Raw genomic sequence first — 14,897 nt, 5'->3', positions numbered from 1 at the left:
TATTTAAAATAAAATATTTATATATTTTCATAGATAACCTCTAGAATTGAAGAACCATAATCCGAAGATAACAGTAAAACATAAAAACATGTTTACTAATTTCATGAGCATCAGGCTAAAATAATTTCCTACCTCACCATGAAATTTACAAGTAAATAAAATAAATAAGATACTTAACTCATCAATCATTACTAAAATTAAATTTAATTTAATTTTATATTATTCAAATAAATTTGTAATGAAAATACTTTACTTTTTAATAAAAATAGACTACGTTACTTTCAAGTTACAATTTGAAAAAAGAAATGAATCTTTAAACTTATCAGTACAATATTTTATCCATATATTTTAAAATATATAGAATCAATATATTTATTTTTTTACATTTGTTGGATTTTTACTACCTATTTTTAACACGTTATATCAAAGAATTACTACCCAAACCTGTATATCACCTAAATGTCAAGTCTCTAGGTTAATCGGTTTGATTTGGATGGTGTATAGGATATGTTACTTCATAATATATCCGTAAAATATTTACGGCAACTAATACGCGCGTTTTCTTATTTATGTTTTTATTATACCACGGTGTTGAAGAAAAAACCCCAATAAACAGTATAAAAATGCAACCAAATACAAACAGAAATGTTGCTTAACACGTTTGTTCGTAATGCAAAATATGCATATAATTTAATAAAGTACTATACGCATTTTTTCTCTCGCGTTCGTGTATACGTAATATACCTGTAAAACGCATATGAAACATATCGACTTCCCTGATGAAACTCGGGATCTTATAATTTTTCTCTTTTCGACAAAAATGGATGACAGCTTTTTTCTCGAGAAAACTTAAGCTTATCCTTAATCGCGTAAAATTACGTTACCTACCGTGGGAATGAAACCAACAGAGCGAAAGAAAAAATAAATTAATAATAGTATTTTTCTTAAAATTTTTCATATTTTCATCGAAGCCAACTAATTCATACATCGCACAAACGATGTTTTAATTATTAATATTCAATTTTACACTTTTTCCTAAAAAAAATAACAACACGAAATAACCGCTTCTGTTTCGTGTATTTATGTATATACTATATTATTATAATAACAGATTTCTTCTTCTAATACTTCAAATTCCTCCCAACTATTTGGGGTCGACCATCATTGTTCTAAAACACCATTCATCTCGATTTTCTACATCCCCTACGCACTCACCAACGGTCATCATTCTCAATTGTATCCAACGATCTTTCTTTTCCCTTCAACGTTCATTTTCATAAAAACTCTTACTGTTTTTTTTCGTCTCATCACATGCTTAAACCATATCAGTCGATTTTCTTTCATCTTGTACACTATAGACGCTTATTATTATTATCAGTGGCGTACATTCGATCTTATTCTTAGGGGGGGGGGACGAAAATAATCGTTATCTTTTTTTTTTCGTTGCACAGACAAACAAGATAAATAACTGCTATAAACAGATACTATTTTATACAACTTTTTTACCAATTTATAGTTTACTTTTACATTACAGTAAATTAATAGCTATTGGAATATAAAAACAGCATAGTTAACAAAACTTTTCAAACACCTACAAACATAATTATTTAATTATCATAATATTTGTATAGTTGTATATTTTAAGTTAAAAGCGTAATAATGAAGCTACGAATATATTACACGTCATCAATAGTAAAACAATTTTATTTTTTTTTTGCCCTGGGGGGGTTTGAATTCGGACCCCCCCCCCCCCATATGTACGCCACTGATTATAATAATAAAAATTAAAATGACAACAATCATAATAATAATATAATACTATTTTCTATCTCTGACTATTATATTTTACGAAAATGATCAGATGAAATCTGTTTTTTTTGCAACTATAAATCGTATGACAGGGTGTAGTTATCGTCTCGTCGACACAACTATGTAATAGTATAATACAATATTACAGCACAAGACGGTCATTTTCGTTAGAACGAATAACGTGCTGACTGAATTATGAGCGAAAAATAATTGAAGTATCGCCCGAAAGTTTTTTAATGTAAAGTGTTTTTGGTTTTATTTTCCCTCCCATCACTCCTACTCGCAACTTCCAAGAGGTCTTTTCAAAAAATTATTACGTCTCAAACTCAGTAAAGTTTGCCTGCAATATGATTATTAAATTTTTTTTCATTATTATTATCATTAATTTGATTATTATTTTTCCGTGAAAAAGAGCTGTTTTGTAAATTATAATATAATAATGAATCTTGTGTGCGCTCCTTAGGTTATATTATTATTATTTCTTGTTCTCTTCTTTATGTGATTCAACTGTCGTCCGCAATTTGTATGTCAATTGTAATTTTTTAATGCCAAAACTATGTAAAAGTACTTACACCCGTCCTCGAAACGCTTTCATTATTTTTATTGTTAGAAATGAACGGGTTTCTAGAAATAAACATAACCTTCCCGTCTATTGCATCGTAAATATAAAATAATATTTTAATATCAATACCCCTGAGGGTGGACCGAAATGAAATCAGATACATGAATACTAGAGAGAGTTCGATAACAAGTATTTGATATTCCTTTAGGGATTGTGATTCTGTTGGGTATTTGTTTAGTGTTTATTCATAATAACTAAATCGGTCCCTTAACTGTTTTTTTATTTTACATTTTTAATCAAATTAATTTATATTTTATTAATAATTCATTCATGATTTTCACTTTACTATTACATGATAGTTATATAATAACTATATTGAATAAATCATAAATTTAACTTTTTTTCTTTTTATCAGTTTTAATAAGTAGTTTTAAACTCGAGTGTTAGAAGTATTAACTATTATACTTAACAATATAAAACCCACTTGATACAAAATAGTAAGTACCGTTCTATACACATAACTTTAAAATGAAAAAAAAAAGAACTGCAATATTCGTACTCTAATTCATAAGTATCTACTCGTACGGTACTGGCAATAGTAATAGTATACAGAATATTTCAACACGGATAAAGACATTCAACGCAAAACCATGAAATTAATAGTTTATACGTTTTATGTGTAACATAGAAATCGATATCATGTGTAGGAAGCAGAGACATTCCGATTTAACGATATCGATGTGTCAAATTAATGATCAAGTGTATTTTCAAGTGAAAGAAACTCCATAAGTCCAATAACATTTTAACAGTAATTACGCTCGGGGTAAAACAAGTATTAAACCGTTTACAATACAAATCTTAATTAGTGTATAATAATAATCGCTGTTCCATTTACAAAGCTTTAAAATGAAAAACAAAAAAAATATTTGTACTCCGATACCCTTAGGTATGCTAATCTTACGGGGAGCAGTAGCGCTGAATATTTCTATACGTTTGACAAAAAAAGCGTAGTAAACAATTTATACATTTTATGTACAGATAAGAAGTGAAATCCAAGCGTAGGACGACATAATATGTCTATATTATAGACATTTCGAATTAAAAATTTCGAAGAGTAAGATTAATGATCAAGTGTCACTTGTAAGTGAGACAAACCCTCTATTAGTTTAATAATATTTTAGTAAAAGGTACGGAAAATATTTACATTAATCCCTTATGTAATACAATACGTAATATGTATGTCAAATACAGTGCGATTACGTGTAATGATTTGCTTAAGAATTAATAAATATATAAATATTAAATACAAATCAACAGATATCATTGGGGTCTACAAATATTTATTATCATTCGAATTGCTGTATGTACGCAATAACGTATTAATTAAAAACATTGACTTTATAATTTATAACATTATATGGATACGCTTTCATATTATTTAAATCGGTAGCGGCTACGAGGACACAGTCACCATACGTTGTAGTTTTGAAACAGACATTAGTAAGCTGATAGATACATCATTATTAGGGTCAGTATAATGTTTGTCAAGATTTTTAATAATTTTTACTGTGGTCTTTTCCCAGGAAAATAGCTCGATTTTAACTGGGCATTAAGTAAAACTGTCAAAAATCCAACGGTATATTTTTAATTTTTTTTTTTTCGGTAGGTTACGTACATCACATAGCTTGAATATTGGTATGCTCTTACTATAGTAGTAATTACATATATAATTAGTTTATACTGTTGATGCGACGGCATCTAATAATCGCAGCGGTGAGATAAATGCCTGTGTTGATTTTCTAATTTTAATGCGAATTCTAATGTGACACCGATTAAATACTGGTCGACTAATCGATCCTTACAATAGTTTAACAATCCATTGAACTGAATCGGTTGCACATAAATGTGTATCACTTGTACAGGCTTTATCGACATAGTGATGAATTGAGAATACTGCGAAAGAGTTACGATTATATTTGCGTTACAATAACGAGGTTATATAAATTATTTAGATTCATTTTTATATGGATATTATTTAATAAGGCGGAAAGATTAGGGATCGTCTTTTTTATAATTTCTGAGATAATGGATGTGAATACGGGTATTAACAATTTAGCGAGTTCGTTAGTATTGTGTGTTATTTGTTCTTGTGGAGTGGCACGCGCTCATATCACAAAGATACTCAAAATTACCGTTTGTGTATTGTTATTAATACATTACATTGCAGTTAATGATGTACGACATTTAAATCAAAAGATCCGGCAACAACGTATTAAAATGTTACGATCAAATTTGAATTAAAAAATAGAAAAAACCACCAAGTGACTGTAATTCATGTTCGTTTAGCCGATAAAAAATGTATAATTACGGTTTACGTCATAATAATTATAATATTTCACCGAACCTTTGTTAGCGGTTTACCGTCATAATGCGGACAATGTGTACGATCACGCGCTGTTTAGAAAATCCAGTTTACCCGATGCATCGGTGAATATGGCGTATAGGCAGTCCATATTGAATTACATAGTTATGTGATGAAACTATTGAAAATGTAACACCCGCTACAACTCGATAACAAACAATCAAATAATTGATTTCGAACACAAACGATCGTAACAACTTCAACGAATAACACAATAATCTATACACATATATTACACAGTTATTTTAACTTTTCCAGACTCTAGTTTCCCCGCCATTGTGAAAACCGTGGAATATTATTTTAGTTCTTAAATCGAACGAGTCAAAAATAATAAATCGTCTTAACGACCAATAGACCGTTCGCAGACAATGAAGAAATAATTGTTCGAAAAGCTCCTTTTAAACGTCTCTGTACTGGAGGGAAAAAAAAACAATTATTCCTCACTATCGTAATTCAACTTCCGACATAAGCATTCAACAATCTACCCCCTTCATCCCCTACAATAATGATAACGTTTTCCGTAAACTCAAACGTTATATTCGTACTGTGCCGTAGCTTGTACATTTAATGGAACTGTTTATATCATACGATTTTTAAGTATTTCCTTTTTTTTTCTTTTTTTTTTTAATGGTACGCTAAGTGCACACTAAATGTTTGTACGAAATTGACCCTTGGTCAACAAATGTTATAATCCATCATTCATCAATGACCAGCAAATGACCAATTCACGTTGTAGAACGGTTTCAAAAGATAAATAATGACTTTGTTCGGTCAAGTGTACAAACCGTATACAGTTAATATATAAATAAATAAACAAATAGTTTATACATATATATAAATAAATAAATAAATAAATACTTAGTATTATTATATTTGTATAGTACAACGAGTTTTGAAATAAAAATTCATCATAAGTTATGTACTAAGTCAATCAAATCGCCAACTATATACCTTGTTTATACTTGTTGAATTTTTAATCTGAAGTCGGTCGTACTTTACTAGTATAATGTATTATTATCGAACAGGCCAAGCGTTTATTATTTATTTATTTAATTCTATTAGACTATATAGACAATTTGTTTGTTTATTTTTTTATTTATTAATTTATGAGTGTTAACCGTTTACTAATTTTTAATTTTTCATTATTTTATCGTTAATAATTGTTCACTGAGGTACTTTTAAAATTTAACGTTTGAAAAAAAATAGTCATTGAGATATTTTAGATTTTTTATGTGGTTAAATAATCCATCTCAGTTTAGTCAGGTCTTAATTATTAAAAAAAAAAAAAAAAAAAAAAAAGAGAAAAGGCATCATCGTTTTGACGTGCTAAATTCAGTGCTCAGTGTTATAATTTTAAAAACCACCACTGGATAAAACTATAGATGTTACCCATTAACTCTATCCACATACCACAGTTATATTTATTCAATATTAAATAAATATTTAAAATAATTAAAATATTTGATAAATGTTCAATATCCATTGTTATATGCATACATGTATATAAAGTATTAGACATTTATACAATTTTCAATTTTCATCAATTTTTAATTTAAATATTTGCTTTCGAATGTTAATAAATTCTTGTTAGATTTTTCAGGTTGAACGTGAAAATAAAATATTTATTCAATGTTGTATAAAGTTTCTATTTTAAATATTTAAATTCCATTCACATATAAATATTGTTTCAATTGTTGTGATTCACAAATGCTGGGTAGGTAGGATCTAATATTTGCTCTCGGTAGGAACGGAAATTCATAATTTTTTTCGGGTTGTTATGAAAATCGATATGTCCTTGGATATACGAATCGTGTTGGTAAAATCGATTTAGTACACGGCAAATAAGGAACGTATGTACGATCTGCGATATTGCTCGAATAAAATCTCTGGAGTCGTATTTAAATCAAATTAAAAAATGATCATAAAATTGAGAAATCAAAAAGCTACGTAAATCGGTATCAATAAAATGCACACGCCACCAGAGTTTTTATGTTTCATATTTTCTTTATAAAACCAAAAAAAAAAACAGTTTTTTTGTTTATTTCTTTTATAAATGTCATTTTTTCATTGAATTGTTTTAAACTGTTTCAAACGTGTTTAAAACTATTTTAAAAGAGTTTAAAAACAGAATTATTCCCGGTCTGTGATTTTTTTTTTTGTTACATACGGCATTGGTGTACAAAACAAAAAAAAATAAAATAAGAATAAAAATAAAAGTTATAACGGATTAATATAAATAAACTAATAAATAAATAAATAAGCTACAAAGTAACAACTATAAAATGCTATAAGCGTATGGTAAGGTTACGTAGCCAATCTAGCGCTTCCTAATCGCCTTTGTGTGGACCTGATGTTCCTCCATTGAACTTTGTTTCCGGGCATTCTTCAACAATGTGCCTAATGGTTTGAATCTGGCCACAGTTACAGAGCGGGGAGTCCACCATTCCTCATTTGTGCCACAAATAATTGCACCTTTCCTGTCCAGTTCTTACGCGGTTTAAAGCAGTCCATGTTACACGGGGGAATTCGAAACCAGGAACTAATTTGGTCAGATCACTTATGAGGTGGTTATTTAGTACTGTTCCATCCTTCCAATGTGAATTTCATATGTCCCCTTCTGTATTTGTACTATTTTTTAACGTCCAAATAGGATTCCTAGATTTCAGTATTTTGTTTGGTGCGTTATACAAGTCATCATGGATGGAAGAGTTTTGTATTTTCTCAATCATCTTTAAAGTTGCTCTGTGCTTACGCACTTCTGGTGGGGCTATATGTGAGAGCACTAGTAGCCATTCTAACTTAGTTGATTTGACACATCCTGATATAATTCTCATTATACGATTTAGTTGTGCGTCAACGTTTTTAGTGTGAGTACTCCTAGCCAATACTGGGACGCAGTATTCTGCAACGCTATAAACTAATGCCAAGGATAAAATTCGTAGGACGTTCGCCCTACATTTGTGATTAGCAGGCAGTATCTTACGAAACACCGAAGCAGAGCGCACATGCTCACTTAGCGACGCCCGATAAATTCCATATCAATAATATTGTATAATGTACGATTGCTGATTACATTATTTCTATTATCCAATATTCTATCTGTTCTGTGGTAACACTACGGAATAGATTAAGCAAATAACCTAAACTGTGGTAATATGGTATAGAAATGTGTATCGATACGCCTTGCTGTATTACGCAGCGTCACGGCTACGCGTTCAAAAACTATCTTCTCCTTCTTTCACTTTATCAATTTTTGAGATTGCTGTTTAACTGCTAGCAGTTAGCTACTCGTGTTTCTTGAGTTGTGTTCATAATTACTCGGTAATTAATGATAACTCGTAGACAGAAACGGGACTAAGAATCTTTACGCCAGGAGAAAATATTAAAATTACGCCCAATCATAGACCAAGAAAAAAATACCTTTCCTTACAATATTTTTCTTGTTATTGACACAATAATACTTATTGAGTTTGAACACATTATGATAATACTATTAAATATATTATAATATATAATAATATTAAAATAAAAGTTAACAATATCAAACTAGTAGTCAATAATAGAATATTAACTACAAAAATTCCACTCCTTAAAAATTTACGCCCGTGGATGAATTTTTGTCTCCCTCCCCCTAGCTTCACCCTGCTCGCAACTTAAAATTTTCAAAATAGTTTAATATTATGTTTTTAGTATATTTTAATTCATAAGTTCCTAAAGACATACCCCAAAGTTTTAACATCAACACAAAATTATTTAAAAATGAGTTTATAACACATAAATAAAAACATGTTTTAAACAAAAACTATTTTTAAACAATGTTGACGATGTTTCAAATAAATTGTTTAAAACAGTTTTAAACGTTTCGATTAAATCACTTTGTCTGAAACATAACAACTCTACGCGCCACACATTACATATCGATCCGCCAAACACTCAAAATCCTAATGAATAGAGTTTGGATACCCAAAGTCGGTATTACACTGATTCGAAATCGATTTATCAACATATTTCGTCGATCAACATGCCATTCCGATCGACAAAGAGTCGGTTAACGAAAATATTTGTTAATCGACTGATGACTAACCAGTGTTGTACCTGTTAGTAAAACAATAACCCAACACAGTTTGTACTAGAGGTTGTGGTTGTGAATGAGTATTAGATGAGTATTAGTATACACGGGCAAAAAACATATTAGAGCCCGTTTATTTAATATCCGTACAAACTTTGTACATCCTAGGATGTGTACATAGTGGTTTCAATATAATCCTGAGTACAATTATAATTTTTAGCTTTTGATACAGAGTAAAAATAACACTTATAATTTATTCAGCACAGGTAACATATTGTACTCGTACATATATATATATATAAAAAAAAAGTAAAATGTTGTAAACACGAGTCGAGTACCTCATTTTTTAAGCAAGCTCACGGTGTTAAGAAAAGACACGTAAACAATGTAGGTACAGTTAAAAAATTAATTAGTATGGACACAACAAAAGCTCTAGCATCAACTGGTAAAATGTCGCTTTACCTATGGATCGGGGTTTCGTGGTATCGTATTACACGTACCGTGTGCACGATGCATAGGAAAGCGGCTACGAATGATTGTTTCAGACCAACATGTATTGTTCGTCACTTGGCACATGGAACAAAACGATACGGTGCAGGTACTTATTAGATCATGCATTTTACGCACATATCGTATCCATCATGATGTGATATTGTTTTTCACACAAACCCTTTTCACTTGAACCAACATGTAGTCCATAATAACGTTAATGGGTTTACATGCGAAATGAAAATCATACCATGAGGCTGTACCTCTGTAGCCTGATGGTATGATTTGCATTTCAATCTATAAACAATGTCCAGCCCACGGTATTTTATCGGCGTGAAGGAATCATTGCAAATCAGAATGCAATTCGTGCGTTCGTGTATATCTCCAACGTCACCAAATCTTATTCGTGTTTTGTATTTAATCGCGCCACATTGCTATCGTGACAGCACGTTATGCGTTTATGCGTACAGTATAAGTATGTGAAATACGCGTATGAATTACCAGTGTTTCCCAGTGGGAATTTTTGATAGATCTACAATAGGGAATACAAATAGTAAGTGAATAGTTCTGGAGCCTGCAATATTAAAATAACAACTAAACATGGAGCAGGGAAAAAAGTTTCCTATTATAATATTTACCGATTATTATACTAATGAGTTGATAAAAAATTACAACATTAATTACGACACAGCCATGGTCTGATTTTTAAGAATAAATAAATTAGCTATTCTTCCGTCATTAAAAAAAATAAATAAATGTATTGTAGTTAGATATTTCAACTATCCAGTTGTCTCCTTTCCGCGGTCCACCAGTTTCCGATCATTTGCTAAGTATATTTCATGCCTCTCGAACCCGCGTGCAACGTCTTGTCAGTAAATTAAATGTCCGATACATGAACATCGAACCACTATAAAACATGTATAAATATATAAAATACGTGTACGCATATAGTGTACTCACCAAATATTCAGAGTTTGAATGGGCCATATTTCAGCTTGTAGAAATGCGTGACGAAATACTAGAATACGTGAGGATGCCGCCGCGGGCTGTTAAATGTATTACTCATTTTCGATTCAAATAAAATCTTTATACATCTATCAATTCAAAATTCTAACACCATGTTATCACTCATCAATGAAACCACTGTGCAACGTCCGACCACGGTATAGTATTCAATCGTGGCCAAATGAAAGGCTAAATTTTGACGCAGCTTCGGTAACGTTTCGAAGGGGAAGGGCCACCCCGTGCCTGTGGCGCTTATTGCGAAGACTACTTGAAAAATTATCAAATATTATATCATTGCAATTGCACAAGCGTTTTATTAACGGTTTTATTCATGTTTTAAAATCACAGTAAAAGTAAAAAATGTAAATTAAACGATGCAATTATAAATATCTTAAAGAATTTCTGAGCAACGTAAGACTAAAATCAACTAATCACAAAAATATCCACAGACCACCTTCGCTGCACGTAAAATTATCGAGTGTCTATTTACGGCTTATACGTGTAATATTATGGCTTACCGGGCCCGTTTTAAAACGGGTGGTACCTATGCTTGTTATTTTTTTCCCGTCAACCAAAATAAACAGGGAGTGAAATCAACGTCGCGACGCGTCGTCTTGGTCCGGAGCGCACGAAAACCTCAGCTTTTATGTTGAGTCCAAATCCTTACAGCGTCTAAAGCTTTTACCGAACATTTCGGTGTATATTATAACACTTTCCGTTCGCATGATCTGTTCAGGGCCTAGCAAATATTTATAGTGGGGGGTATAAATGTACAAATTTGCTGACTATTTTTTAAAACAAAATTCTACAGTACTAATATTACTTAATTTGTTGACGATTACCGACTATATAAATAGGTCATTCATAGGTGTGAAGGGGGTGGTATTGCACCCTCACCTTCAGCCCCTAAAAACAACCCAGCTTCTGATGGTGAAAAGTTCGTTTTTTTACACATTCTTCTTGTGGTTTGAATACCATAAGGTACATAAGATAAATACGTAATGTAATCGAAAACATTGTACACTAGCTTGGACGGTATTCTACATTATCCCGGTACGAACAATATTCGGTTTAAGTACGTTGTTAATTCATAACAGACGACTGCCGAAATTACTTTTAAAGCCCTCTCGATAAGCCACGTGACTTCGTTTGTACTGTACAAGTACAGTAATTACTGTTTTAAAAATTTGAATGCGCAAAAACTCGCTAAAACTCTAATAATAATAGTGTAATGTAATGTATAATAATAATCTAATGTAATTAGTACACTGTACATTATATAGTAGTTGACGAGCACAAATATGGTTTTGGAAGTAATTACATTTTTTTATAATACTCGGCAAGCATATTTGGTGCCATTTCGACTGTGCGAATAAAATCCGTTGTGTACCTGCTTATTGTGTTCATAACACTATTCGGAATAAATTATCTCTTAACCGCAGTACAGATTCTCGGAAATGATTGATGAAATGATGGAGGAGCGGAGGGTATTTCAACTGAAAGTCTTTCTTCCGAATACCTTATGGATGATAGAGCAAATATAAGTATTTTTCTGCTAGAAAATATTTTTCTTCAAAGACATATAGAGTGTTAATACAGTGGTTCTACAAGTGATAGTGGTGTTTTATTAAAATTCAATAATCAGTTGATGCAAAAATAAAAAATTAATCTTATTGATGATTATTGTTCTTAAATCTTTAGTAGTAATGATTAAAAAAAAAAAAAATCGATTTCTAGTTTATAGAATTCATCTAAACTGTTATAAAAAAGATTTTTCCATACATTTCCTCCCTTGATTTACCCTCCCCTCCATCCACCATTTAAAAAAAGAAGCAGAATACTCACAAAAAATGTACTTTTATTTTTACAGGACTATCGTCCATTTGCATTCAGTTTCTCGTTGGATAAAAAGGATCTCTACAATGTTGTAGAACGTTCTTCCTGTCTCAAAAATAAAAATGTTTTCAAACTTAAAATAAATAAAAAAAGCCTCCTTATTTTTAAACTAATAACTACTAGGTGCCGTTTAGAATCTAAAACGGGTGATGAGTGAAATGTATTAGTGTAGAAACTTAAAAATTTAGGTTAACAGCTTTTATACTTTTAAAAAATAATGAAATTGTTTTTTTCCCCGTCGATCTGAATTTCTATCCAGACATTATTCAAATTGCATATTATACATAATAATATATACTACGTTGTATAAAAAATGTCGAAAACTGTTCGCCACCATTTATGTACTTATTACGTGTAGTGCGTAAAAAAAAAACCGTGTAGATACACACGGTTTTATAGATTTGAACATGATATGGGAAATACGAAAAAAAATCTTGGAAAACAGTTCGCCTGCGATTTTTTTAAAAAGACAATATTATTATTATTCCAACCCAAATTGACACTATAACTATAACGCACATGTGTTTGATCACGAACGGTCTTTCATTTTACTCACAACACTTTTTTTTTTTTTTAAGAGCAAGAAAATACACTTAACAATTTGTAAAAATAATATTATGCCAAAATACGATACCACTATTTCAGCTACAGTATATGCATGTATTGTCGTGCTTAAACACAATATTTATATTTGTACATTCGAGATAGAAAACAAAATATCTAGTAGCCTCAACTGGTTAGGTTTCACGCGCGTTTCTAATTAAACTAATATATTTCTTCGTGTTACATATTATAAAGGTTAAATTAATTCACACGAGACATTACGTATATTATTCCAAAACAACGGCATATACAAGGGACGATAAATCCGTTTTAACCACACCATTAACTATCACTAGTAATCCGAAAATAACTTACCTAGATATTTTTATTCAACTACATTGTTCATTTTAATTAATGTGGTCGAAAAAATGTTCGTGTTACATATTTAAATAAAAATGAATGATTTACATCGTGACGACTGCATAATATATTGTATTATATTATTGTAATGCGCGCGCGGGTGCCGTGCAATAAATCCATTTTAATGAACTCAAAGTATGCTAAACGGTTTTAACGTAGTCTCCTAGTTTTCTACACCAGCGATTCCCAACCTATAGGTCGCAAAATATTTTTAATGGGTCGCTGTTCAAAAAATAATGACAAAAAAATATCTTAGTCATCGAAATATAGTTACGTTTATCAGAATTCGGTTTAGTATTATTGCGTTAGAGTTTGTGATAAAATTCCTTATAATAAAAATGTTCATTTATGGTCATGCAGTGCAGATAGGTGTGCAACCTAGTAATAACCTTTAACGTCCGAGTGAGTAACAGTTTTCGGAAGAAAAAAAAATGAAAACAAATCGATCAACTACACAATAATGTTTATTAGGTGATAAAATATACCGACCTATGCGAGCATGCGAAGTTCATGTGCGATTCGATTACGTATTGTACGACTGTGTCGCGTAGTTAGGACGGAGAAAAACACTCGATCAAGGCCGTCCCGAAGATGAAAATCAAGGGGGGGGGTGAATAATATGAAAAATACCAACAACAATTTTTTATTCAATGTGGGTAGTATAATTAATTATATGTAGTCGTATTTTTACTTTTAACGTATATATATATATATATATATATATAATCATATTTTATATTGTATAATAAGTAGTTATATAAATTGTATTTTTGTATACACTGTATTACGAAATATGTAATATTTATTTTCTGAAAATAAAATTAGGTCTTTCTAGGTAGACTATAATGAAACAAGTCCGACTACCGACTGGTGTTTTCGTTGGGGGGAGACATCCCCCCTCAAGACCATCCTTCGGGATGGCCTTGTGTTCGACGGGACGTTTGCGTATGTGTGTATATATGTCGTGAAAATCGTAAAATGATTATATTAGTATGATACAACAATATGACGTGACATTATTATAATGTACGCGAGTCGTCGTCACGGGTCGTTCGCGAAAAAAAAATGCGTCATTGATAGAAATACAATAATAATAAATCGTGAAAATATTCTTTTTCGCATACGCGTATCATAGAGGTGTGTTCTATCATAATTCAGACTTGGATAAAAATAGATATTGCTACAGTTTAATAAAGTATTCCGAGCAAACGCACTCGATACTATTTACTCACAAGAGCTGTGCTTAGCACAATTTACGCTGCAGTAATGCAATCGGATGAGTATAACTTTTGTTGGGAAAAGTAAACCGATTCAATACATCAAATATTTTGTTGGTTCTTTGACGATTCAACCCCCGAAATCAGCAGGCCAATGTTTTATCATGAAAATCGTGTTTTCTTTGTGACCAATATTATTACAGTAGTAACTCGATTAACCGTCACTCTCTGTTATCCGTCATCGGATACCGCCCAAAAAATAACTAATTAGACGATCGCGATAAACTTGTCACGGTGCGTAATACGGCAACTTTCAAGCGTATAAATATAGTTAGTAATACGTTTCTAACGTATGCGATAAACGCGACATAATCAAATTGAATCACTTTTTGCTTTTTTTTTTAATCAGTGACTGACGAGCAGTCTATGTGTGTGTGTGTGTGTGTGTGTGCTGTGAAGATAGTG

The 14,897-nt window shown here is 31.2% G+C and overlaps 1 protein-coding gene across 5 annotated transcripts in view; it reads left to right on the top strand.

Moving 5' to 3' along the window:
• The window catches only part of LOC112692512 (cardioacceleratory peptide receptor), a 342,250-nt gene that overhangs the window by 220,682 nt on the left and 106,671 nt on the right, over positions 1–14,897 (top strand). The gene's annotated exons all lie outside the window — the stretch shown is intronic.

This window comes from Sipha flava, unplaced genomic scaffold (assembly GCF_003268045.1).
Source record: "Sipha flava isolate LNK unplaced genomic scaffold, YSA_version1 74_pilon_pilon, whole genome shotgun sequence".
Lineage (NCBI taxonomy): Eukaryota > Metazoa > Arthropoda > Insecta > Hemiptera > Aphididae > Sipha > Sipha flava.
Note: the sequence above shows the minus strand (reverse complement) of the source record. Positions and strands in the feature narration are given on the sequence as shown.